The sequence below is a fragment of the Ambystoma mexicanum genome, unplaced genomic scaffold, assembly GCF_040938575.1.
Source record: "Ambystoma mexicanum isolate Mex_15411 unplaced genomic scaffold, UKY_AmexF1_1 Mex_scaf141, whole genome shotgun sequence".
NCBI lineage: Eukaryota > Metazoa > Chordata > Amphibia > Caudata > Ambystomatidae > Ambystoma > Ambystoma mexicanum.
In genome coordinates, this window is record NW_027182371.1 from 241537 (window position 1) to 264310 (window position 22774).

The window sequence follows — 22774 nt, forward strand, 5'->3', positions numbered from 1 at the left end:
GCCTTCCGCTGATGCCTGCCTAGGCGTGGCTGGGCTGGGGGCCTCAGCTGCTGTTACTGGGCCTGCTTCTTTCCTGGTCTTGTAGGCCGCCAGCCAGAGAAGGTAAGGGCTTCAACCAACATCGCCCTCTGCCTTCCAAAGAGTCGAGGAGACCGCAGCAGGAAAATTGTGTGTGTGTTTATTTCTTCTTTTTTAGAGGTGCTTTCTATTTTTGTAAGGAACCGACGCCTGGGTGAGTGCTAGTGTGGCGTGAGTTAAATTTACAGGCATCTTCTTTGCAAACTTTTGCCAAACCAATTTGGGGCAGCAGTGGGGTAGAGAGTCAGCCTTAAGCTGATGCCTGCCTAGGCGTGGCTGGGCTGGGGGCCTCAGCTGCTGTTACTGGGCCTGCTTCTTTCCTGGTCTTGTAGGCCGCCAGCCAGAGAAGGTAAGGGCTTCAACCAACATCGCCCTCTGCCTTCCAAAGAGTCGAGGAGACCGCAGCAGGAAAATTGTGTGTGTGTTTATTTCTTCTTTTTTTAGAGGTGCTTTCTATTTTTGTAAGGAACCGACGCCTGGGTGAGTGCTAGTGTGGCGTGAGTTACATTTACAGGCATCTTCTTTGCAAAATTTTGCCAAACCAACTTGGACCAGCACTGGGGTAGAGAGTCAGCCTTCAGCTGATGGCTGCCTGGGCTGGGCTGGGCTGGTCTGGGGGCCTCAGCTGCTGTTACTGGGCATGCTTCTTTCCTGGACTTGTAGGCCACCAGCCGGAGAAGGTAAGGGCCTCAACCAACATCGCCCTCTGCCTTTCAAAGAGTCGAGGAGACCCCAGCAGGAAAATTGTGTGTGTGTTTATTTCTTCTTTTTTAGAGGTGCTTTCTATTTTTGTAAGGAACCGACGCCTGGGTGAGTGCTAGTGTGGCGTGAGTTAAATTTACAGGCATCTTCTTTGCAAACTTTTGCCAAACCAATTTGGGGCAGCAGTGGGGTAGAGAGTCAGCCTTAAGCTGATGCCTGCCTGGGCTGGGCTGGGGGCCTCAGCTGCTGTTACTGGGCCTGCTTCTTTCCTGGACTTGTAGGCCGCCAGCCCGAGAAGGTAAGGCCTCAACCAACATCGCCCTCTGCCTTCCAAAGAGTCGAGGAGACCCCAGCAGGAAAATTGTGTGTGTGTTTATTTCCATCTTTCTTTCCGAGTTTTTTTTTAAAGTTTTGTAAGGAACGGATGCTTGGGTGAGTGAGTGCAAGTGTGGCTTGGCCTGAATTTACAGACACTTTCTTTGCAAACATGAGTAGGCAAGTGGGTATTTCAAAAGTGGGTGCATGGAGCCGCTCGTTGCTTTTCCAAGCTGGCAGCTGTGGCTCCTGAGCTTGAGGCAAAAAGAAGGGCAGAAGCACACTGCAGAGGACAGCGTTCAGCCTTGCAAGAGGGCAGTGGACGTCGGAGGAGCCGACACAGCACAAGAGGCTCGGAATCGGCGCACTCTTCGCCTACGGCCATACCACCCTGAATGCGCCCGATCTCGTCCGATCTCGGAAGCTAAGCAGGGTCGGGCCTGGTTAGTACTTGGATGGGAGACCGCCTGGGAATACCAGGTGCTGTAGGCATTTTGCTACTCTGTGCCCGATAGGCGGCGTTCGTCTTCCCCGTCTTGAACTACATTTTTCCTCCATTCCGCTTTTAATTTTAACAAACACGGCGCGTGAAAAAGGCACAGGGGCAGACAGCAGCCCTCGCTCCAATGCAGAGCCCCGTCAGAGGCGGACACGTTGTCGCCAAACTAACTTGGAGCAGCAGGAGACTGAAGCCAGGGCAGCAGCTCGCCGCCTCGGGTGGGTGGATGCAGCCAGAAAGGGCCACTCGTGTCCCTGGCAAAGCACCTCCAGCGTCTCCCCGTTTTCTCTCCAGTGGACGCGCAAGGCCCCCTACAGCTAGGGGAGGCAAGTGGATGGGCCTCATCTGCATATGTGGGCTCTAGAGGAAGAGTGCACCCTGGGAGACAAGGGGACACTTGGAGCGGGAAGTGCTCACGGGGGAGAAGTGCCTACAAGAGGCAGGAAGGGAGGGAGGCCACATCATGCCTCTCCATAGCCAGGCCTCTGGATGATGGGGCAGAAGCGGCCGTCACCCTAAGCTTCCTAGAAGTCCCAGCTGGGCCCCATGCTACCTAATATCTCGCCTGATCGAGCCTGGTCGAGCACTGGTCGAGCCTTCAGCCAAGGGACACAGGAGCCAAGGGGTCTGGCCTCGAGCCTTCAACCGAGGGACCCAGGAGCCCAGGGTCTGGCCTCAGTGCTTCCCAAGTCGGCCTTCAGCTGAAGCCTGCCTGGGCTGGGAGCCTCAGCTGCTGTTCCTGGGTGTGCTTCTTTCCTGCATGTGAAGGCCACCAGCGGCGAAGGTTGCCCTCCGCCTTCCAAGGAGTCGAGGGGATAGAAGCAGGAAAATTGTGTGTGTGTTTATTTCTTCTTTTTTAGAGATTCTTTCTATTTTTGTAAGGAACTGACGCCTGGGTGAGTGCTAGTGTGGCTTGAGGTGAATTTACGGGCAGCTTCTTTGCAAACTTTTGCCAAACCAACTTGGAGCAGCACTGGGGTAGAGAGTCAGCCTTCCGCTGATGCCTGCCTAGGCGTGGCTGGGCTGGGGGCCTCAGCTGCTGTTACTGGGCCTGCTTCTTTCCTGGTCTTGTAGGCCGCCAGCCAGAGAAGGTAAGGGCTTCAACCAACATCGCCCTCTGCCTTCCAAAGAGTCGAGGAGACAGCAGCAGGAAAATTGTGTGTGTGTTTATTTCTTCTTTTTTTAGAGGTGCTTTCTATTTTTGTAAGGAACCGACGCCTGGGTGAGTGCTAGTGTGGCGTGAGTTACATTTACAGGCATCTTCTTTGCAAAATTTTGCCAAACCAACTTGGACCAGCACTGGGGTAGAGAGTCAGCCTTCAGCTGATGGCTGCCTGGGCTGGGCTGGGCTGGGGGCCTCAGCTGCTGTTACTGGGCCTGCTTCTTTCCTGGACTTGTAGGCCGCCAGCCCGAGAAGGTAAGGCCTCAACCAACATCGCCCTCTGCCTTCCAAAGAGTCGAGGGAATAGAAGCAGGAAAATTGTGTGTGTGTTTATTTCTTCTTTTTTAGAGATTCTTTCTATTTTTGTAAGGAACTGACGACTGGGTGAGTGCTAGTGTGGCTTGAGGTGAATTTACGGGCAGCTTCTTTGCAAACTTTTGCCAAACCAACTTGGAGCAGCACTGGGGTAGAGAGTCAGCCTTCCGCTGATGCCTGCCTAGGCGTGGCTGGGCTGGGGGCCTCAGCTGCTGTTACTGGGCCTGCTTCTTTCCTGGTCTTGTAGGCCGCCAGCCAGAGAAGGTAAGGGCTTCAACCAACATCGCCCTCTGCCTTCCAAAGAGTCGAGGAGACCGCAGCAGGAAAATTGTGTGTGTGTTTATTTCTTCTTTTTTTAGAGGTGCTTTCTATTTTTGTAAGGAACCGACGCCTGGGTGAGTGCTAGTGTGGCGTGAGTTACATTTACAGGCATCTTCTTTGCAAACTTTTGCCAAACCAACTTGGACCAGCACTGGGGTAGAGAGTCAGCCTTCAGCTGATGGCTGCCTGGGCTGGGCTGGGCTGGTCTGGGGGCCTCAGCTGCTGTTACTGGGCATGCTTCTTTCCTGGACTTGTAGGCCACCAGCCGGAGAAGGTAAGGGCCTCAACCAACATCGCCCTCTGCCTTTCAAAGAGTCGAGGAGACCCCAGCAGGAAAATTGTGTGTGTGTTTATTTCTTCTTTTTTAGAGGTGCTTTCTATTTTTGTAAGGAACCGACGCCTGGGTGAGTGCTAGTGTGGCGTGAGTTAAATTTACAGGCATCTTCTTTGCAAACTTTTGCCAAACCAATTTGGGGCAGCAGTGGGGTAGAGAGTCAGCCTTAAGCTGATGCCTGCCTGGGCTGGGCTGGGCTGGGCTGGGGGCCTCAGCTGCTGTTACTGGGCCTGCTTCTTTCCTGGACTTGTAGGCCGCCAGCCCGAGAAGGTAAGGCCTCAACCAACATCGCCCTCTGCCTTCCAAAGAGTCGAGGAGACCCCAGCAGGAAAATTGTGTGTGTGTTTATTTCCATCTTTCTTTCCGAGTTTTTTTTTAAAGTTTTGTAAGGAACGGATGCTTGGGTGAGTGAGTGCAAGTGTGGCTTGGCCTGAATTTACAGACACTTTCTTTGCAAACATGAGTAGGCAAGTGGGTATTTCAAAAGTGGGTGCATGGAGCCGCTCGTTGCTTTTCCAAGCTGGCAGCTGTGGCTCCTGAGCTTGAGGCAAAAAGAAGGGCAGAAGCACACTGCAGAGGACAGCGTTCAGCCTTGCAAGAGGGCAGTGGACGTCGGAGGAGCCGACACAGCACAAGAGGCTCGGAATCGGCGCACTCTTCGCCTACGGCCATACCACCCTGAATGCGCCCGATCTCGTCCGATCTCGGAAGCTAAGCAGGGTCGGGCCTGGTTAGTACTTGGATGGGAGACCGCCTGGGAATACCAGGTGCTGTAGGCATTTTGCTACTCTGTGCCCGATAGGCGGCGTTCGTCTTCCCCGTCTTGAACTACATTTTTCCTCCATTCCGCTTTTAATTTTAACAAACACGGCGCGTGAAAAAGGCACAGGGGCAGACAGCAGCCCTCGCTCCAATGCAGAGCCCCGTCAGAGGCGGACACGTTGTCGCCAAACTAACTTGGAGCAGCAGGAGACTGAAGCCAGGGCAGCAGCTCGCCGCCTCGGGTGGGTGGATGCAGCCAGAAAGGGCCACTCGTGTCCCTGGCAAAGCACCTCCAGCGTCTCCCCGTTTTCTCTCCAGTGGACGCGCAAGGCCCCCTACAGCTAGGGGAGGCAAGTGGATGGGCCTCATCTGCATATGTGGGCTCTAGAGGAAGAGTGCACCCTGGGAGACAAGGGGACACTTGGAGCGGGAAGTGCTCACGGGGGAGAAGTGCCTACAAGAGGCAGGAAGGGAGGGAGGCCACATCATGCCTCTCCATAGCCAGGCCTCTGGATGATGGGGCAGAAGCGGCCGTCACCCTAAGCTTCCTAGAAGTCCCAGCTGGGCCCCATGCTACCTAATATCTCGCCTGATCGAGCCTGGTCGAGCACTGGTCGAGCCTTCAGCCAAGGGACACAGGAGCCAAGGGGTCTGGCCTCGAGCCTTCAACCGAGGGACCCAGGAGCCCAGGGTCTGGCCTCAGTGCTTCCCAAGTCGGCCTTCAGCTGAAGCCTGCCTGGGCTGGGAGCCTCAGCTGCTGTTCCTGGGTGTGCTTCTTTCCTGCATGTGAAGGCCACCAGCGGCGAAGGTTGCCCTCCGCCTTCCAAGGAGTCGAGGGGATAGAAGCAGGAAAATTGTGTGTGTGTTTATTTCTTCTTTTTTAGAGATTCTTTCTATTTTTGTAAGGAACTGACGCCTGGGTGAGTGCTAGTGTGGCTTGAGGTGAATTTACGGGCAGCTTCTTTGCAAACTTTTGCCAAACCAACTTGGAGCAGCACTGGGGTAGAGAGTCAGCCTTCCGCTGATGCCTGCCTAGGCGTGGCTGGGCTGGGGGCCTCAGCTGCTGTTACTGGGCCTGCTTCTTTCCTGGTCTTGTAGGCCGCCAGCCAGAGAAGGTAAGGGCTTCAACCAACATCGCCCTCTGCCTTCCAAAGAGTCGAGGAGACCGCAGCAGGAAAATTGTGTGTGTGTTTATTTCTTCTTTTTTAGAGGTGCTTTCTATTTTTGTAAGGAACCGACGCCTGGGTGAGTGCTAGTGTGGCGTGAGTTAAATTTACAGGCATCTTCTTTGCAAACTTTTGCCAAACCAATTTGGGGCAGCAGTGGGGTAGAGAGTCAGCCTTAAGCTGATGCCTGCCTGGGCTGGGCTGGGCTGGGGGCCTCAGCTGCTGTTACTGGGCCTGCTTCTTTCCTGGACTTGTAGGCCGCCAGCCCGAGAAGGTAAGGCCTCAACCAACATCGCCCTCTGCCTTCCAAAGAGTCGAGGGAATAGAAGCAGGAAAATTGTGTGTGTGTTTATTTCTTCTTTTTTAGAGATTCTTTCTATTTTTGTAAGGAACTGACGACTGGGTGAGTGCTAGTGTGGCTTGAGGTGAATTTACGGGCAGCTTCTTTGCAAACTTTTGCCAAACCAACTTGGAGCAGCACTGGGGTAGAGAGTCAGCCTTCCGCTGATGCCTGCCTAGGCGTGGCTGGGCTGGGGGCCTCAGCTGCTGTTACTGGGCCTGCTTCTTTCCTGGTCTTGTAGGCCGCCAGCCAGAGAAGGTAAGGGCTTCAACCAACATCGCCCTCTGCCTTCCAAAGAGTCGAGGAGACCGCAGCAGGAAAATTGTGTGTGTGTTTATTTCTTCTTTTTTTAGAGGTGCTTTCTATTTTTGTAAGGAACCGACGCCTGGGTGAGTGCTAGTGTGGCGTGAGTTACATTTACAGGCATCTTCTTTGCAAAATTTTGCCAAACCAACTTGGACCAGCACTGGGGTAGAGAGTCAGCCTTCAGCTGATGGCTGCCTGGGCTGGGCTGGGCTGGTCTGGGGGCCTCAGCTGCTGTTACTGGGCATGCTTCTTTCCTGGACTTGTAGGCCACCAGCCGGAGAAGGTAAGGGCCTCAACCAACATCGCCCTCTGCCTTTCAAAGAGTCGAGGAGACCCCAGCAGGAAAATTGTGTGTGTGTTTATTTCTTCTTTTTTAGAGGTGCTTTCTATTTTTGTAAGGAACCGACGCCTGGGTGAGTGCTAGTGTGGCGTGAGTTAAATTTACAGGCATCTTCTTTGCAAACTTTTGCCAAACCAATTTGGGGCAGCAGTGGGGTAGAGAGTCAGCCTTAAGCTGATGCCTGCCTGGGCTGGGCTGGGGGCCTCAGCTGCTGTTACTGGGCCTGCTTCTTTCCTGGACTTGTAGGCCGCCAGCCCGAGAAGGTAAGGCCTCAACCAACATCGCCCTCTGCCTTCCAAAGAGTCGAGGAGACCCCAGCAGGAAAATTGTGTGTGTGTTTATTTCCATCTTTCTTTCCGAGTTTTTTTTTAAAGTTTTGTAAGGAACGGATGCTTGGGTGAGTGAGTGCAAGTGTGGCTTGGCCTGAATTTACAGACACTTTCTTTGCAAACATGAGTAGGCAAGTGGGTATTTCAAAAGTGGGTGCATGGAGCCGCTCGTTGCTTTTCCAAGCTGGCAGCTGTGGCTCCTGAGCTTGAGGCAAAAAGAAGGGCAGAAGCACACTGCAGAGGACAGCGTTCAGCCTTGCAAGAGGGCAGTGGACGTCGGAGGAGCCGACACAGCACAAGAGGCTCGGAATCGGCGCACTCTTCGCCTACGGCCATACCACCCTGAATGCGCCCGATCTCGTCCGATCTCGGAAGCTAAGCAGGGTCGGGCCTGGTTAGTACTTGGATGGGAGACCGCCTGGGAATACCAGGTGCTGTAGGCATTTTGCTACTCTGTGCCCGATAGGCGGCGTTCGTCTTCCCCGTCTTGAACTACATTTTTCCTCCATTCCGCTTTTAATTTTAACAAACACGGCGCGTGAAAAAGGCACAGGGGCAGACAGCAGCCCTCGCTCCAATGCAGAGCCCCGTCAGAGGCGGACACGTTGTCGCCAAACTAACTTGGAGCAGCAGGAGACTGAAGCCAGGGCAGCAGCTCGCCGCCTCGGGTGGGTGGATGCAGCCAGAAAGGGCCACTCGTGTCCCTGGCAAAGCACCTCCAGCGTCTCCCCGTTTTCTCTCCAGTGGACGCGCAAGGCCCCCTACAGCTAGGGGAGGCAAGTGGATGGGCCTCATCTGCATATGTGGGCTCTAGAGGAAGAGTGCACCCTGGGAGACAAGGGGACACTTGGAGCGGGAAGTGCTCACGGGGGAGAAGTGCCTACAAGAGGCAGGAAGGGAGGGAGGCCACATCATGCCTCTCCATAGCCAGGCCTCTGGATGATGGGGCAGAAGCGGCCGTCACCCTAAGCTTCCTAGAAGTCCCAGCTGGGCCCCATGCTACCTAATATCTCGCCTGATCGAGCCTGGTCGAGCACTGGTCGAGCCTTCAGCCAAGGGACACAGGAGCCAAGGGGTCTGGCCTCGAGCCTTCAACCGAGGGACCCAGGAGCCCAGGGTCTGGCCTCAGTGCTTCCCAAGTCGGCCTTCAGCTGAAGCCTGCCTGGGCTGGGAGCCTCAGCTGCTGTTCCTGGGTGTGCTTCTTTCCTGCATGTGAAGGCCACCAGCGGCGAAGGTTGCCCTCCGCCTTCCAAGGAGTCGAGGGGATAGAAGCAGGAAAATTGTGTGTGTGTTTATTTCTTCTTTTTTAGAGATTCTTTCTATTTTTGTAAGGAACTGACGCCTGGGTGAGTGCTAGTGTGGCTTGAGGTGAATTTACGGGCAGCTTCTTTGCAAACTTTTGCCAAACCAACTTGGAGCAGCACTGGGGTAGAGAGTCAGCCTTCCGCTGATGCCTGCCTAGGCGTGGCTGGGCTGGGGGCCTCAGCTGCTGTTACTGGGCCTGCTTCTTTCCTGGTCTTGTAGGCCGCCAGCCAGAGAAGGTAAGGGCTTCAACCAACATCGCCCTCTGCCTTCCAAAGAGTCGAGGAGACCGCAGCAGGAAAATTGTGTGTGTGTTTATTTCTTCTTTTTTAGAGGTGCTTTCTATTTTTGTAAGGAACCGACGCCTGGGTGAGTGCTAGTGTGGCGTGAGTTAAATTTACAGGCATCTTCTTTGCAAACTTTTGCCAAACCAATTTGGGGCAGCAGTGGGGTAGAGAGTCAGCCTTAAGCTGATGCCTGCCTAGGCGTGGCTGGGCTGGGGGCCTCAGCTGCTGTTACTGGGCCTGCTTCTTTCCTGGTCTTGTAGGCCGCCAGCCAGAGAAGGTAAGGGCTTCAACCAACATCGCCCTCTGCCTTCCAAAGAGTCGAGGAGACCGCAGCAGGAAAATTGTGTGTGTGTTTATTTCTTCTTTTTTTAGAGGTGCTTTCTATTTTTGTAAGGAACCGACGCCTGGGTGAGTGCTAGTGTGGCGTGAGTTACATTTACAGGCATCTTCTTTGCAAAATTTTGCCAAACCAACTTGGACCAGCACTGGGGTAGAGAGTCAGCCTTCAGCTGATGGCTGCCTGGGCTGGGCTGGGCTGGTCTGGGGGCCTCAGCTGCTGTTACTGGGCATGCTTCTTTCCTGGACTTGTAGGCCACCAGCCGGAGAAGGTAAGGGCCTCAACCAACATCGCCCTCTGCCTTTCAAAGAGTCGAGGAGACCCCAGCAGGAAAATTGTGTGTGTGTTTATTTCTTCTTTTTTAGAGGTGCTTTCTATTTTTGTAAGGAACCGACGCCTGGGTGAGTGCTAGTGTGGCGTGAGTTAAATTTACAGGCATCTTCTTTGCAAACTTTTGCCAAACCAATTTGGGGCAGCAGTGGGGTAGAGAGTCAGCCTTAAGCTGATGCCTGCCTGGGCTGGGCTGGGGGCCTCAGCTGCTGTTACTGGGCCTGCTTCTTTCCTGGACTTGTAGGCCGCCAGCCCGAGAAGGTAAGGCCTCAACCAACATCGCCCTCTGCCTTCCAAAGAGTCGAGGAGACCCCAGCAGGAAAATTGTGTGTGTGTTTATTTCCATCTTTCTTTCCGAGTTTTTTTTTAAAGTTTTGTAAGGAACGGATGCTTGGGTGAGTGAGTGCAAGTGTGGCTTGGCCTGAATTTACAGACACTTTCTTTGCAAACATGAGTAGGCAAGTGGGTATTTCAAAAGTGGGTGCATGGAGCCGCTCGTTGCTTTTCCAAGCTGGCAGCTGTGGCTCCTGAGCTTGAGGCAAAAAGAAGGGCAGAAGCACACTGCAGAGGACAGCGTTCAGCCTTGCAAGAGGGCAGTGGACGTCGGAGGAGCCGACACAGCACAAGAGGCTCGGAATCGGCGCACTCTTCGCCTACGGCCATACCACCCTGAATGCGCCCGATCTCGTCCGATCTCGGAAGCTAAGCAGGGTCGGGCCTGGTTAGTACTTGGATGGGAGACCGCCTGGGAATACCAGGTGCTGTAGGCATTTTGCTACTCTGTGCCCGATAGGCGGCGTTCGTCTTCCCCGTCTTGAACTACATTTTTCCTCCATTCCGCTTTTAATTTTAACAAACACGGCGCGTGAAAAAGGCACAGGGGCAGACAGCAGCCCTCGCTCCAATGCAGAGCCCCGTCAGAGGCGGACACGTTGTCGCCAAACTAACTTGGAGCAGCAGGAGACTGAAGCCAGGGCAGCAGCTCGCCGCCTCGGGTGGGTGGATGCAGCCAGAAAGGGCCACTCGTGTCCCTGGCAAAGCACCTCCAGCGTCTCCCCGTTTTCTCTCCAGTGGACGCGCAAGGCCCCCTACAGCTAGGGGAGGCAAGTGGATGGGCCTCATCTGCATATGTGGGCTCTAGAGGAAGAGTGCACCCTGGGAGACAAGGGGACACTTGGAGCGGGAAGTGCTCACGGGGGAGAAGTGCCTACAAGAGGCAGGAAGGGAGGGAGGCCACATCATGCCTCTCCATAGCCAGGCCTCTGGATGATGGGGCAGAAGCGGCCGTCACCCTAAGCTTCCTAGAAGTCCCAGCTGGGCCCCATGCTACCTAATATCTCGCCTGATCGAGCCTGGTCGAGCACTGGTCGAGCCTTCAGCCAAGGGACACAGGAGCCAAGGGGTCTGGCCTCGAGCCTTCAACCGAGGGACCCAGGAGCCCAGGGTCTGGCCTCAGTGCTTCCCAAGTCGGCCTTCAGCTGAAGCCTGCCTGGGCTGGGAGCCTCAGCTGCTGTTCCTGGGTGTGCTTCTTTCCTGCATGTGAAGGCCACCAGCGGCGAAAGTTGCCCTCCGCCTTCCAAGGAGTCGAGGGGATAGAAGCAGGAAAATTGTGTGTGTGTTTATTTCTTCTTTTTTAGAGATTCTTTCTATTTTTGTAAGGAACTGACGCCTGGGTGAGTGCTAGTGTGGCTTGAGGTGAATTTACGGGCAGCTTCTTTGCAAACTTTTGCCAAACCAACTTGGAGCAGCACTGGGGTAGAGAGTCAGCCTTCCGCTGATGCCTGCCTAGGCGTGGCTGGGCTGGGGGCCTCAGCTGCTGTTACTGGGCCTGCTTCTTTCCTGGTCTTGTAGGCCGCCAGCCAGAGAAGGTAAGGGCTTCAACCAACATCGCCCTCTGCCTTCCAAAGAGTCGAGGAGACCGCAGCAGGAAAATTGTGTGTGTGTTTATTTCTTCTTTTTTTAGAGGTGCTTTCTATTTTTGTAAGGAACCGACGCCTGGGTGAGTGCTAGTGTGGCGTGAGTTACATTTACAGGCATCTTCTTTGCAAAATTTTGCCAAACCAACTTGGACCAGCACTGGGGTAGAGAGTCAGCCTTCAGCTGATGGCTGCCTGGGCTGGGCTGGGCTGGGGGCCTCAGCTGCTGTTACTGGGCCTGCTTCTTTCCTGGACTTGTAGGCCGCCAGCCCGAGAAGGTAAGGCCTCAACCAACATCGCCCTCTGCCTTCCAAAGAGTCGAGGGAATAGAAGCAGGAAAATTGTGTGTGTGTTTATTTCTTCTTTTTTAGAGATTCTTTCTATTTTTGTAAGGAACTGACGACTGGGTGAGTGCTAGTGTGGCTTGAGGTGAATTTACGGGCAGCTTCTTTGCAAACTTTTGCCAAACCAACTTGGAGCAGCACTGGGGTAGAGAGTCAGCCTTCCGCTGATGCCTGCCTAGGCGTGGCTGGGCTGGGGGCCTCAGCTGCTGTTACTGGGCCTGCTTCTTTCCTGGTCTTGTAGGCCGCCAGCCAGAGAAGGTAAGGGCTTCAACCAACATCGCCCTCTGCCTTCCAAAGAGTCGAGGAGACCGCAGCAGGAAAATTGTGTGTGTGTTTATTTCTTCTTTTTTTAGAGGTGCTTTCTATTTTTGTAAGGAACCGACGCCTGGGTGAGTGCTAGTGTGGCGTGAGTTACATTTACAGGCATCTTCTTTGCAAACTTTTGCCAAACCAACTTGGACCAGCACTGGGGTAGAGAGTCAGCCTTCAGCTGATGGCTGCCTGGGCTGGGCTGGGCTGGTCTGGGGGCCTCAGCTGCTGTTACTGGGCATGCTTCTTTCCTGGACTTGTAGGCCACCAGCCGGAGAAGGTAAGGGCCTCAACCAACATCGCCCTCTGCCTTTCAAAGAGTCGAGGAGACCCCAGCAGGAAAATTGTGTGTGTGTTTATTTCTTCTTTTTTAGAGGTGCTTTCTATTTTTGTAAGGAACCGACGCCTGGGTGAGTGCTAGTGTGGCGTGAGTTAAATTTACAGGCATCTTCTTTGCAAACTTTTGCCAAACCAATTTGGGGCAGCAGTGGGGTAGAGAGTCAGCCTTAAGCTGATGCCTGCCTGGGCTGGGCTGGGCTGGGCTGGGGGCCTCAGCTGCTGTTACTGGGCCTGCTTCTTTCCTGGACTTGTAGGCCGCCAGCCCGAGAAGGTAAGGCCTCAACCAACATCGCCCTCTGCCTTCCAAAGAGTCGAGGAGACCCCAGCAGGAAAATTGTGTGTGTGTTTATTTCCATCTTTCTTTCCGAGTTTTTTTTTAAAGTTTTGTAAGGAACGGATGCTTGGGTGAGTGAGTGCAAGTGTGGCTTGGCCTGAATTTACAGACACTTTCTTTGCAAACATGAGTAGGCAAGTGGGTATTTCAAAAGTGGGTGCATGGAGCCGCTCGTTGCTTTTCCAAGCTGGCAGCTGTGGCTCCTGAGCTTGAGGCAAAAAGAAGGGCAGAAGCACACTGCAGAGGACAGCGTTCAGCCTTGCAAGAGGGCAGTGGACGTCGGAGGAGCCGACACAGCACAAGAGGCTCGGAATCGGCGCACTCTTCGCCTACGGCCATACCACCCTGAATGCGCCCGATCTCGTCCGATCTCGGAAGCTAAGCAGGGTCGGGCCTGGTTAGTACTTGGATGGGAGACCGCCTGGGAATACCAGGTGCTGTAGGCATTTTGCTACTCTGTGCCCGATAGGCGGCGTTCGTCTTCCCCGTCTTGAACTACATTTTTCCTCCATTCCGCTTTTAATTTTAACAAACACGGCGCGTGAAAAAGGCACAGGGGCAGACAGCAGCCCTCGCTCCAATGCAGAGCCCCGTCAGAGGCGGACACGTTGTCGCCAAACTAACTTGGAGCAGCAGGAGACTGAAGCCAGGGCAGCAGCTCGCCGCCTCGGGTGGGTGGATGCAGCCAGAAAGGGCCACTCGTGTCCCTGGCAAAGCACCTCCAGCGTCTCCCCGTTTTCTCTCCAGTGGACGCGCAAGGCCCCCTACAGCTAGGGGAGGCAAGTGGATGGGCCTCATCTGCATATGTGGGCTCTAGAGGAAGAGTGCACCCTGGGAGACAAGGGGACACTTGGAGCGGGAAGTGCTCACGGGGGAGAAGTGCCTACAAGAGGCAGGAAGGGAGGGAGGCCACATCATGCCTCTCCATAGCCAGGCCTCTGGATGATGGGGCAGAAGCGGCCGTCACCCTAAGCTTCCTAGAAGTCCCAGCTGGGCCCCATGCTACCTAATATCTCGCCTGATCGAGCCTGGTCGAGCACTGGTCGAGCCTTCAGCCAAGGGACACAGGAGCCAAGGGGTCTGGCCTCGAGCCTTCAACCGAGGGACCCAGGAGCCCAGGGTCTGGCCTCAGTGCTTCCCAAGTCGGCCTTCAGCTGAAGCCTGCCTGGGCTGGGAGCCTCAGCTGCTGTTCCTGGGTGTGCTTCTTTCCTGCATGTGAAGGCCACCAGCGGCGAAGGTTGCCCTCCGCCTTCCAAGGAGTCGAGGGGATAGAAGCAGGAAAATTGTGTGTGTGTTTATTTCTTCTTTTTTAGAGATTCTTTCTATTTTTGTAAGGAACTGACGCCTGGGTGAGTGCTAGTGTGGCTTGAGGTGAATTTACGGGCAGCTTCTTTGCAAACTTTTGCCAAACCAACTTGGAGCAGCACTGGGGTAGAGAGTCAGCCTTCCGCTGATGCCTGCCTAGGCGTGGCTGGGCTGGGGGCCTCAGCTGCTGTTACTGGGCCTGCTTCTTTCCTGGTCTTGTAGGCCGCCAGCCAGAGAAGGTAAGGGCTTCAACCAACATCGCCCTCTGCCTTCCAAAGAGTCGAGGAGACCGCAGCAGGAAAATTGTGTGTGTGTTTATTCTTCTTTTTTTAGAGGTGCTTTCTATTTTTGTAAGGAACCGACGCCTGGGTGAGTGCTAGTGTGGCGTGAGTTACATTTACAGGCATCTTCTTTGCAAAATTTTGCCAAACCAACTTGGACCAGCACTGGGGTAGAGAGTCAGCCTTCAGCTGATGGCTGCCTGGGCTGGGCTGGGCTGGGGGCCTCAGCTGCTGTTACTGGGCCTGCTTCTTTCCTGGACTTGTAGGCCGCCAGCCCGAGAAGGTAAGGCCTCAACCAACATCGCCCTCTGCCTTCCAAAGAGTCGAGGGAATAGAAGCAGGAAAATTGTGTGTGTGTTTATTTCTTCTTTTTTAGAGATTCTTTCTATTTTTGTAAGGAACTGACGCCTGGGTGAGTGCTAGTGTGGCTTGAGGTGAATTTACGGGCAGCTTCTTTGCAAACTTTTGCCAAACCAACTTGGAGCAGCACTGGGGTAGAGAGTCAGCCTTCCGCTGATGCCTGCCTAGGCGTGGCTGGGCTGGGGGCCTCAGCTGCTGTTACTGGGCCTGCTTCTTTCCTGGTCTTGTAGGCCGCCAGCCAGAGAAGGTAAGGGCTTCAACCAACATCGCCCTCTGCCTTCCAAAGAGTCGAGGAGACCGCAGCAGGAAAATTGTGTGTGTGTTTATTTCTTCTTTTTTTAGAGGTGCTTTCTATTTTTGTAAGGAACCGACGCCTGGGTGAGTGCTAGTGTGGCGTGAGTTACATTTACAGGCATCTTCTTTGCAAAATTTTGCCAAACCAACTTGGACCAGCACTGGGGTAGAGAGTCAGCCTTCAGCTGATGGCTGCCTGGGCTGGGCTGGGCTGGGGGCCTCAGCTGCTGTTACTGGGCCTGCTTCTTTCCTGGACTTGTAGGCCGCCAGCCCGAGAAGGTAAGGGCTTCAACCAACATCGCCCTCTGCCTTCCAAAGAGTCGAGGAGACCGCAGCAGGAAAATTGTGTGTGTGTTTATTTCTTCTTTTTTTAGAGGTGCTTTCTATTTTTGTAAGGAACCGACGCCTGGGTGAGTGCTAGTGTGGCGTGAGTTAAATTTACAGGCATCTTCTTTGCAAACTTTTGCCAAACCAATTTGGGGCAGCAGTGGGGTAGAGAGTCAGCCTTAAGCTGATGCCTGCCTAGGCGTGGCTGGGCTGGGGGCCTCAGCTGCTGTTACTGGGCCTGCTTCTTTCCTGGTCTTGTAGGCCGCCAGCCAGAGAAGGTAAGGGCTTCAACCAACATCGCCCTCTGCCTTCCAAAGAGTCGAGGAGACCGCAGCAGGAAAATTGTGTGTGTGTTTATTTCTTCTTTTTTTAGAGGTGCTTTCTATTTTTGTAAGGAACCGACGCCTGGGTGAGTGCTAGTGTGGCGTGAGTTACATTTACAGGCATCTTCTTTGCAAAATTTTGCCAAACCAACTTGGACCAGCACTGGGGTAGAGAGTCAGCCTTCAGCTGATGGCTGCCTGGGCTGGGCTGGGCTGGTCTGGGGGCCTCAGCTGCTGTTACTGGGCATGCTTCTTTCCTGGACTTGTAGGCCACCAGCCGGAGAAGGTAAGGGCCTCAACCAACATCGCCCTCTGCCTTTCAAAGAGTCGAGGAGACCCCAGCAGGAAAATTGTGTGTGTGTTTATTTCTTCTTTTTTAGAGGTGCTTTCTATTTTTGTAAGGAACCGACGCCTGGGTGAGTGCTAGTGTGGCGTGAGTTAAATTTACAGGCATCTTCTTTGCAAACTTTTGCCAAACCAATTTGGGGCAGCAGTGGGGTAGAGAGTCAGCCTTAAGCTGATGCCTGCCTGGGCTGGGCTGGGCTGGGGGCCTCAGCTGCTGTTACTGGGCCTGCTTCTTTCCTGGACTTGTAGGCCGCCAGCCCGAGAAGGTAAGGCCTCAACCAACATCGCCCTCTGCCTTCCAAAGAGTCGAGGGGATAGAAGCAGGAAAATTGTGTGTGTGTTTATTTCTTCTTTTTTAGAGATTCTTTCTATTTTTGTAAGGAACTGACGACTGGGTGAGTGCTAGTGTGGCTTGAGGTGAATTTACGGGCAGCTTCTTTGCAAACTTTTGCCAAACCAACTTGGAGCAGCACTGGGGTAGAGAGTCAGCCTTCCGCTGATGCCTGCCTAGGCGTGGCTGGGCTGGGGGCCTCAGCTGCTGTTACTGGGCCTGCTTCTTTCCTGGTCTTGTAGGCCGCCAGCCAGAGAAGGTAAGGGCTTCAACCAACATCGCCCTCTGCCTTCCAAAGAGTCGAGGAGACCGCAGCAGGAAAATTGTGTGTGTGTTTATTTCTTCTTTTTTAGAGGTGCTTTCTATTTTTGTAAGGAACCGACGCCTGGGTGAGTGCTAGTGTGGCGTGAGTTAAATTTACAGGCATCTTCTTTGCAAACTTTTGCCAAACCAATTTGGGGCAGCAGTGGGGTAGAGAGTCAGCCTTAAGCTGATGCCTGCCTGGGCTGGGCTGGGCTGGGGGCCTCAGCTGCTGTTACTGGGCCTGCTTCTTTCCTGGACTTGTAGGCCGCCAGCCCGAGAAGGTAAGGCCTCAACCAACATCGCCCTCTGCCTTCCAAAGAGTCGAGGGAATAGAAGCAGGAAAATTGTGTGTGTGTTTATTTCTTCTTTTTTAGAGATTCTTTCTATTTTTGTAAGGAACTGACGACTGGGTGAGTGCTAGTGTGGCTTGAGGTGAATTTACGGGCAGCTTCTTTGCAAACTTTTGCCAAACCAACTTGGAGCAGCACTGGGGTAGAGAGTCAGCCTTCCGCTGATGCCTGCCTAGGCGTGGCTGGGCTGGGGGCCTCAGCTGCTGTTACTGGGCCTGCTTCTTTCCTGGTCTTGTAGGCCGCCAGCCAGAGAAGGTAAGGGCTTCAACCAACATCGCCCTCTGCCTTCCAAAGAGTCGAGGAGACCGCAGCAGGAAAATTGTGTGTGTGTTTATTTCTTCTTTTTTTAGAGGTGCTTTCTATTTTTGTAAGGAACCGACGCCTGGGTGAGTGCTAGTGTGGCGTGAGTTACATTTACAGGCATCTTCTTTGCAAAATTTTGCCAAACCAACTTGGACCAGCACTGGGGTAGAGAGTCAGCCTTCAGCTGATGGCTGCCTGGGCTGGGCTGGGCTGGTCTGGGGGCCTCAGCTGCTGTTACTGGGCATGCTTCTTTCCTGGACTTGTAGGCCACCAGCCGGAGAAGGTAAGGGCCTCAACCAACATCGCCCTCTGCCTTTCAAAGAGTCGAGGAGACCCCAGCAGGAAAATTGTGTGTGTGTTTATTTCTTCTTTTTTAGAGGTGCTTTCTATTTTTGTAAGGAACCGACGCCTGGGTGAGTGCTAGTGTGGCGTGAGTTAAATTTACAGGCATCTTCTTTGCAAACTTTTGCCAAACCAATTTGGGGCAGCAGTGGGGTAGAGAGTCAGCCTTAAGCTGATGCCTGCCTGGGCTGGGCTGGGGGCCTCAGCTGCTGTTACTGGGCCTGCTTCTTTCCTGGACTTGTAGGCCGCCAGCCCGAGAAGGTAAGGCCTCAACCAACATCGCCCTCTGCCTTCCAAAGAGTCGAGGAGACCCCAGCAGGAAAATTGTGTGTGTGTTTATTTCCATCTTTCTTTCCGAGTTTTTTTTTAAAGTTTTGTAAGGAACGGATGCTTGGGTGAGTGAGTGCAAGTGTGGCTTGGCCTGAATTTACAGACACTTTCTTTGCAAACATGAGTAGGCAAGTGGGTATTTCAAAAGTGGGTGCATGGAGCCGCTCGTTGCTTTTCCAAGCTGGCAGCTGTGGCTCCTGAGCTTGAGGCAAAAAGAAGGGCAGAAGCACACTGCAGAGGACAGCGTTCAGCCTTGCAAGAGGGCAGTGGACGTCGGAGGAGCCGACACAGCACAAGAGGCTCGGAATCGGCGCACTCTTCGCCTACGGCCATACCACCCTGAATGCGCCCGATCTCGTCCGATCTCGGAAGCTAAGCAGGGTCGGGCCTGGTTAGTACTTGGATGGGAGACCGCCTGGGAATACCAGGTGCTGTAGGCATTTTGCTACTCTGTGCCCGATAGGCGGCGTTCGTCTTCCCCGTCTTGAACTACATTTTTCCTCCATTCCGCTTTTAATTTTAACAAACACGGCGCGTGAAAAAGGCACAGGGGCAGACAGCAGCCCTCGCTCCAATGCAGAGCCCCGTCAGAGGCGGACACGTTGTCGCCAAACTAACTTGGAGCAGCAGGAGACTGAAGCCAGGGCAGCAGCTCGCCGCCTCGGGTGGGTGGATGCAGCCAGAAAGGGCCACTCGTGTCCCTGGCAAAGCACCTCCAGCGTCTCCCCGTTTTCTCTCCAGTGGACGCGCAAGGCCCCCTACAGCTAGGGGAGGCAAGTGGATGGGCCTCATCTGCATATGTGGGCTCTAGAGGAAGAGTGCACCCTGGGAGACAAGGGGACACTTGGAGCGGGAAGTGCTCACGGGGGAGAAGTGCCTACAAGAGGCAGGAAGGGAGGGAGGCCACATCATGCCTCTCCATAGCCAGGCCTCTGGATGATGGGGCAGAAGCGGCCGTCACCCTAAGCTTCCTAGAAGTCCCAGCTGGGCCCCATGCTACCTAATATCTCGCCTGATCGAGCCTGGTCGAGCACTGGTCGAGCCTTCAGCCAAGGGACACAGGAGCCAAGGGGTCTGGCCTCGAGCCTTCAACCGAGGGACCCAGGAGCCCAGGGTCTGGCCTCAGTGCTTCCCAAGTCGGCCTTCAGCTGAAGCCTGCCTGGGCTGGGAGCCTCAGCTGCTGTTCCTGGGTGTGCTTCTTTCCTGCATGTGAAGGCCACCAGCGGCGAAGGTTGCCCTCCGCCTTCCAAGGAGTCGAGGGGATAGAAGCAGGAAAATTGTGTGTGTGTTTATTTCTTCTTTTTTAGAGATTCTTTCTATTTTTGTAAGGAACTGACGCCTGGGTGAGTGCTAGTGTGGCTTGAGGTGAATTTACGGGCAGCTTCTTTGCAAACTTTTGCCAAACCAACTTGGAGCAGCACTGGGGTAGAGAGTCAGCCTTCCGCTGATGCCTGCCTAGGCGTGGCTGGGCTGGGGGCCTCAGCTGCTGTTACTGGGCCTGCTTCTTTCCTGGTCTTGTAGGCCGCCAGCCAGAGAAGGTAAGGGCTTCAACCAACATCGCCCTCTGCCTTCCAAAGAGTCGAGGAGACCGCAGCAGGAAAATTGTGTGTGTGTTTATTTCTTCTTTTTTTAGAGGTGCTTTCTATTTTTGTAAGGAACCGACGCCTGGGTGAGTGCTAGTGTGGCGTGAGTTACATTTACAGGCATCTTCTTTGCAAAATTTTGCCAAACCAACTTGGACCAGCACTGGGGTAGAGAGTCAGCCTTCAGCTGATGGCTGCCTGGGCTGGGCTGGGCTGGGGGCCTCAGCTGCTGTTACTGGGCCTGCTTCTTTCCTGGACTTGTAGGCCGCCAGCCCGAGAAGGTAAGGCCTCAACCAACATCGCCCTCTGCCTTCCAAAGAGTCGAGGAGACCGCAGCAGGAAAATTGTGTGTGTGTTTATTTCTTCTTTTTTTAGAGGTGCTTTCTATTTTTGTAAGGAACCGACGCCTGGGTGAGTGCTAGTGTGGCGTGAGTTAAATTTACAGGCATCTTCTTTGCAAACTTTTGCCAAACCAATTTGGGGCAGCAGTGGGGTAGAGAGTCAGCCTTAAGCTGATGCCTGCCTAGGCGTGGCTGGGCTGGGGGCCTCAGCTGCTGTTACTGGGCCTGCTTCTTTCCTGGTCTTGTAGGCCGCCAGCCAGAGAAGGTAAGGGCTTCAACCAACATCGCCCTCTGCCTTCCAAAGAGTCGAGGAGACCGCAGCAGGAAAATTGTGTGTGTGTTTATTTCTTCTTTTTTTAGAGGTGCTTTCTATTTTTGTAAGGAACCGACGCCTGGGTGAGTGCTAGTGTGGCGTGAGTTACATTTACAGGCATCTTCTTTGCAAAATTTTGCCAAACCAACTTGGACCAGCACTGGGGTAGAGAGTCAGCCTTCAGCTGATGGCTGCCTGGGCTGGGCTGGGCTGGTCTGGGGGCCTCAGCTGCTGTTACTGGGCATGCTTCTTTCCTGGACTTGTAGGCCACCAGCCGGAGAAGGTAAGGGCCTCAACCAACATCGCCCTCTGCCTTTCAAAGAGTCGAGGAGACCCCAGCAGGAAAATTGTGTGTGTGTTTATTTCTTCTTTTTTAGAGGTGCTTTCTATTTTTGTAAGGAACCGACGCCTGGGTGAGTGCTAGTGTGGCGTGAGTTAAATTTACAGGCATCTTCTTTGCAAACTTTTGCCAAACCAATTTGGGGCAGCAGTGGGGTAGAGAGTCAGCCTTAAGCTGATGCCTGCCTGGGCTGGGCTGGGCTGGGGGCCTCAGCTGCTGTTACTGGGCCTGCTTCTTTCCTGGACTTGTAGGCCGCCAGCCCGAGAAGGTAAGGCCTCAACCAACATCGCCCTCTGCCTTCCAAAGAGTCGAGGGGATAGAAGCAGGAAAATTGTGTGTGTGTTTATTTCTTCTTTTTTAGAGATTCTTTCTATTTTTGTAAGGAACTGACGACTGGGTGAGTGCTAGTGTGGCTTGAGGTGAATTTACGGGCAGCTTCTTTGCAAACTTTTGCCAAACCAACTTGGAGCAGCACTGGGGTAGAGAGTCAGCCTTCCGCTGATGCCTGCCTAGGCGTGGCTGGGCTGGGGGCCTCAGCTGCTGTTACTGGGCCTGCTTCTTTCCTGGTCTTGTAGGCCGCCAGCCAGAGAAGGTAAGGGCTTCAACCAACATCGCCCTCTGCCTTCCAAAGAGTCGAGGAGACCGCAGCAGGAAAATTGTGTGTGTGTTTATTTCTTCTTTTTTAGAGGTGCTTTCTATTTTTGTAAGGAACCGACGCCTGGGTGAGTGCTAGTGTGGCGTGAGTTAAATTTACAGGCATCTTCTTTGCAAACTTTTGCCAAACCAATTTGGGGCAGCAGTGGGGTAGAGAGTCAGCCTTAAGCTGATGCCTGCCTGGGCTGGGCTGGGCTGGGGGCCTCAGCTGCTGTTACTGGGCCTGCTTCTTTCCTGGACTTGTAGGCCGCCAGCCCGAGAAGGTAAGGCCTCAACCAACATCGCCCTCTGCCTTCCAAAGAGTCGAGGGAATAGAAGCAGGAAAATTGTGTGTGTGTTTATTTCTTCTTTTTTAGAGATTCTTTCTATTTTTGTAAGGAACTGACGACTGGGTGAGTGCTAGTGTGGCTTGAGGTGAATTTACGGGCAGCTTCTTTGCAAACTTTTGCCAAACCAACTTGGAGCAGCACTGGGGTAGAGAGTCAGCCTTCCGCTGATGCCTGCCTAGGCGTGGCTGGGCTGGGGGCCTCAGCTGCTGTTACTGGGCCTGCTTCTTTCCTGGTCTTGTAGGCCGCCAGCCAGAGAAGGTAAGGGCTTCAACCAACATCGCCCTCTGCCTTCCAAAGAGTCGAGGAGACCGCAGCAGGAAAATTGTGTGTGTGTTTATTTCTTCTTTTTTTAGAGGTGCTTTCTATTTTTGTAAGGAACCGACGCCTGGGTGAGTGCTAGTGTGGCGTGAGTTACATTTACAGGCATCTTCTTTGCAAAATTTTGCCAAACCAACTTGGACCAGCACTGGGGTAGAGAGTCAGCCTTCAGCTGATGGCTGCCTGGGCTGGGCTGGGCTGGTCTGGGGGCCTCAGCTGCTGTTACTGGGCATGCTTCTTTCCTGGACTTGTAGGCCACCAGCCGGAGAAGGTAAGGGCCTCAACCAACATCGCCCTCTGCCTTTCAAAGAGTCGAGGAGACCCCAGCAGGAAAATTGTGTGTGTGTTTATTTCTTCTTTTTTAGAGGTGCTTTCTATTTTTGTAAGGAACCGACGCCTGGGTGAGTGCTAGTGTGGCGTGAGTTAAATTTACAGGCATCTTCTTTGCAAACTTTTGCCAAACCAATTTGGGGCAGCAGTGGGGTAGAGAGTCAGCCTTAAGCTGATGCCTGCCTGGGCTGGGCTGGGGGCCTCAGCTGCTGTTACTGGGCCTGCTTCTTTCCTGGACTTGTAGGCCGCCAGCCCGAGAAGGTAAGGCCTCAACCAACATCGCCCTCTGCCTTCCAAAGAGTCGAGGAGACCCCAGCAGGAAAATTGTGTGTGTGTTTATTTCCATCTTTCTTTCCGAGTTTTTTTTTAAAGTTTTGTAAGGAACGGATGCTTGGGTGAGTGAGTGCAAGTGTGGCTTGGCCTGAATTTACAGACACTTTCTTTGCAAACATGAGTAGGCAAGTGGGTATTTCAAAAGTGGGTGCATGGAGCCGCTCGTTGCTTTTCCAAGCTGGCAGCTGTGGCTCCTGAGCTTGAGGCAAAAAGAAGGGCAGAAGCACACTGCAGAGGACAGCGTTCAGCCTTGCAAGAGGGCAGTGGACGTCGGAGGAGCCGACACAGCACAAGAGGCTCGGAATCGGCGCACTCTTCGCCTACGGCCATACCACCCTGAATGCGCCCGATCTCGTCCGATCTCGGAAGCTAAGCAGGGTCGGGCCTGGTTAGTACTTGGATGGGAGACCGCCTGGGAATACCAGGTGCTGTAGGCATTTTGCTACTCTGTGCCCGATAGGCGGCGTTCGTCTTCCCCGTCTTGAACTACATTTTTCCTCCATTCCGCTTTTAATTTTAACAAACACGGCGCGTGAAAAAGGCACAGGGGCAGACAGCAGCCCTCGCTCCAA

General features: G+C 53.8%; 7 non-coding genes across 7 annotated transcripts; all 7 read left to right on the forward strand.

Moving 5' to 3' along the window:
* The first annotated feature begins 1468 nt into the window (after positions 1–1468).
* Positions 1469–1587, forward strand: LOC138553952 (5S ribosomal RNA). Its single transcript, XR_011297255.1, has one exon. It is a non-coding gene; the product is annotated as a 5S ribosomal RNA (ribosomal RNA).
* Positions 1588–4386: 2799 nt separating this feature from the next.
* Positions 4387–4505, forward strand: LOC138553872 (5S ribosomal RNA). Its single transcript, XR_011297175.1, has one exon. It is a non-coding gene; the product is annotated as a 5S ribosomal RNA (ribosomal RNA).
* Positions 4506–7293: 2788 nt separating this feature from the next.
* Positions 7294–7412, forward strand: LOC138553873 (5S ribosomal RNA). Its single transcript, XR_011297176.1, has one exon. It is a non-coding gene; the product is annotated as a 5S ribosomal RNA (ribosomal RNA).
* Positions 7413–9876: 2464 nt separating this feature from the next.
* Positions 9877–9995, forward strand: LOC138553874 (5S ribosomal RNA). Its single transcript, XR_011297177.1, has one exon. It is a non-coding gene; the product is annotated as a 5S ribosomal RNA (ribosomal RNA).
* Positions 9996–12794: 2799 nt separating this feature from the next.
* On the forward strand, positions 12795–12913 carry LOC138553875 (5S ribosomal RNA). The gene has a single exon (XR_011297178.1). It is a non-coding gene; the product is annotated as a 5S ribosomal RNA (ribosomal RNA).
* Positions 12914–17982: 5069 nt separating this feature from the next.
* Positions 17983–18101, forward strand: LOC138553876 (5S ribosomal RNA). Its single transcript, XR_011297179.1, has one exon. It is a non-coding gene; the product is annotated as a 5S ribosomal RNA (ribosomal RNA).
* A 4419-nt stretch (positions 18102–22520) lies between these two features.
* LOC138553878 (5S ribosomal RNA) lies at positions 22521–22639 on the forward strand. The gene has a single exon (XR_011297181.1). It is a non-coding gene; the product is annotated as a 5S ribosomal RNA (ribosomal RNA).
* Positions 22640–22774: the final 135 nt, after the last annotated feature.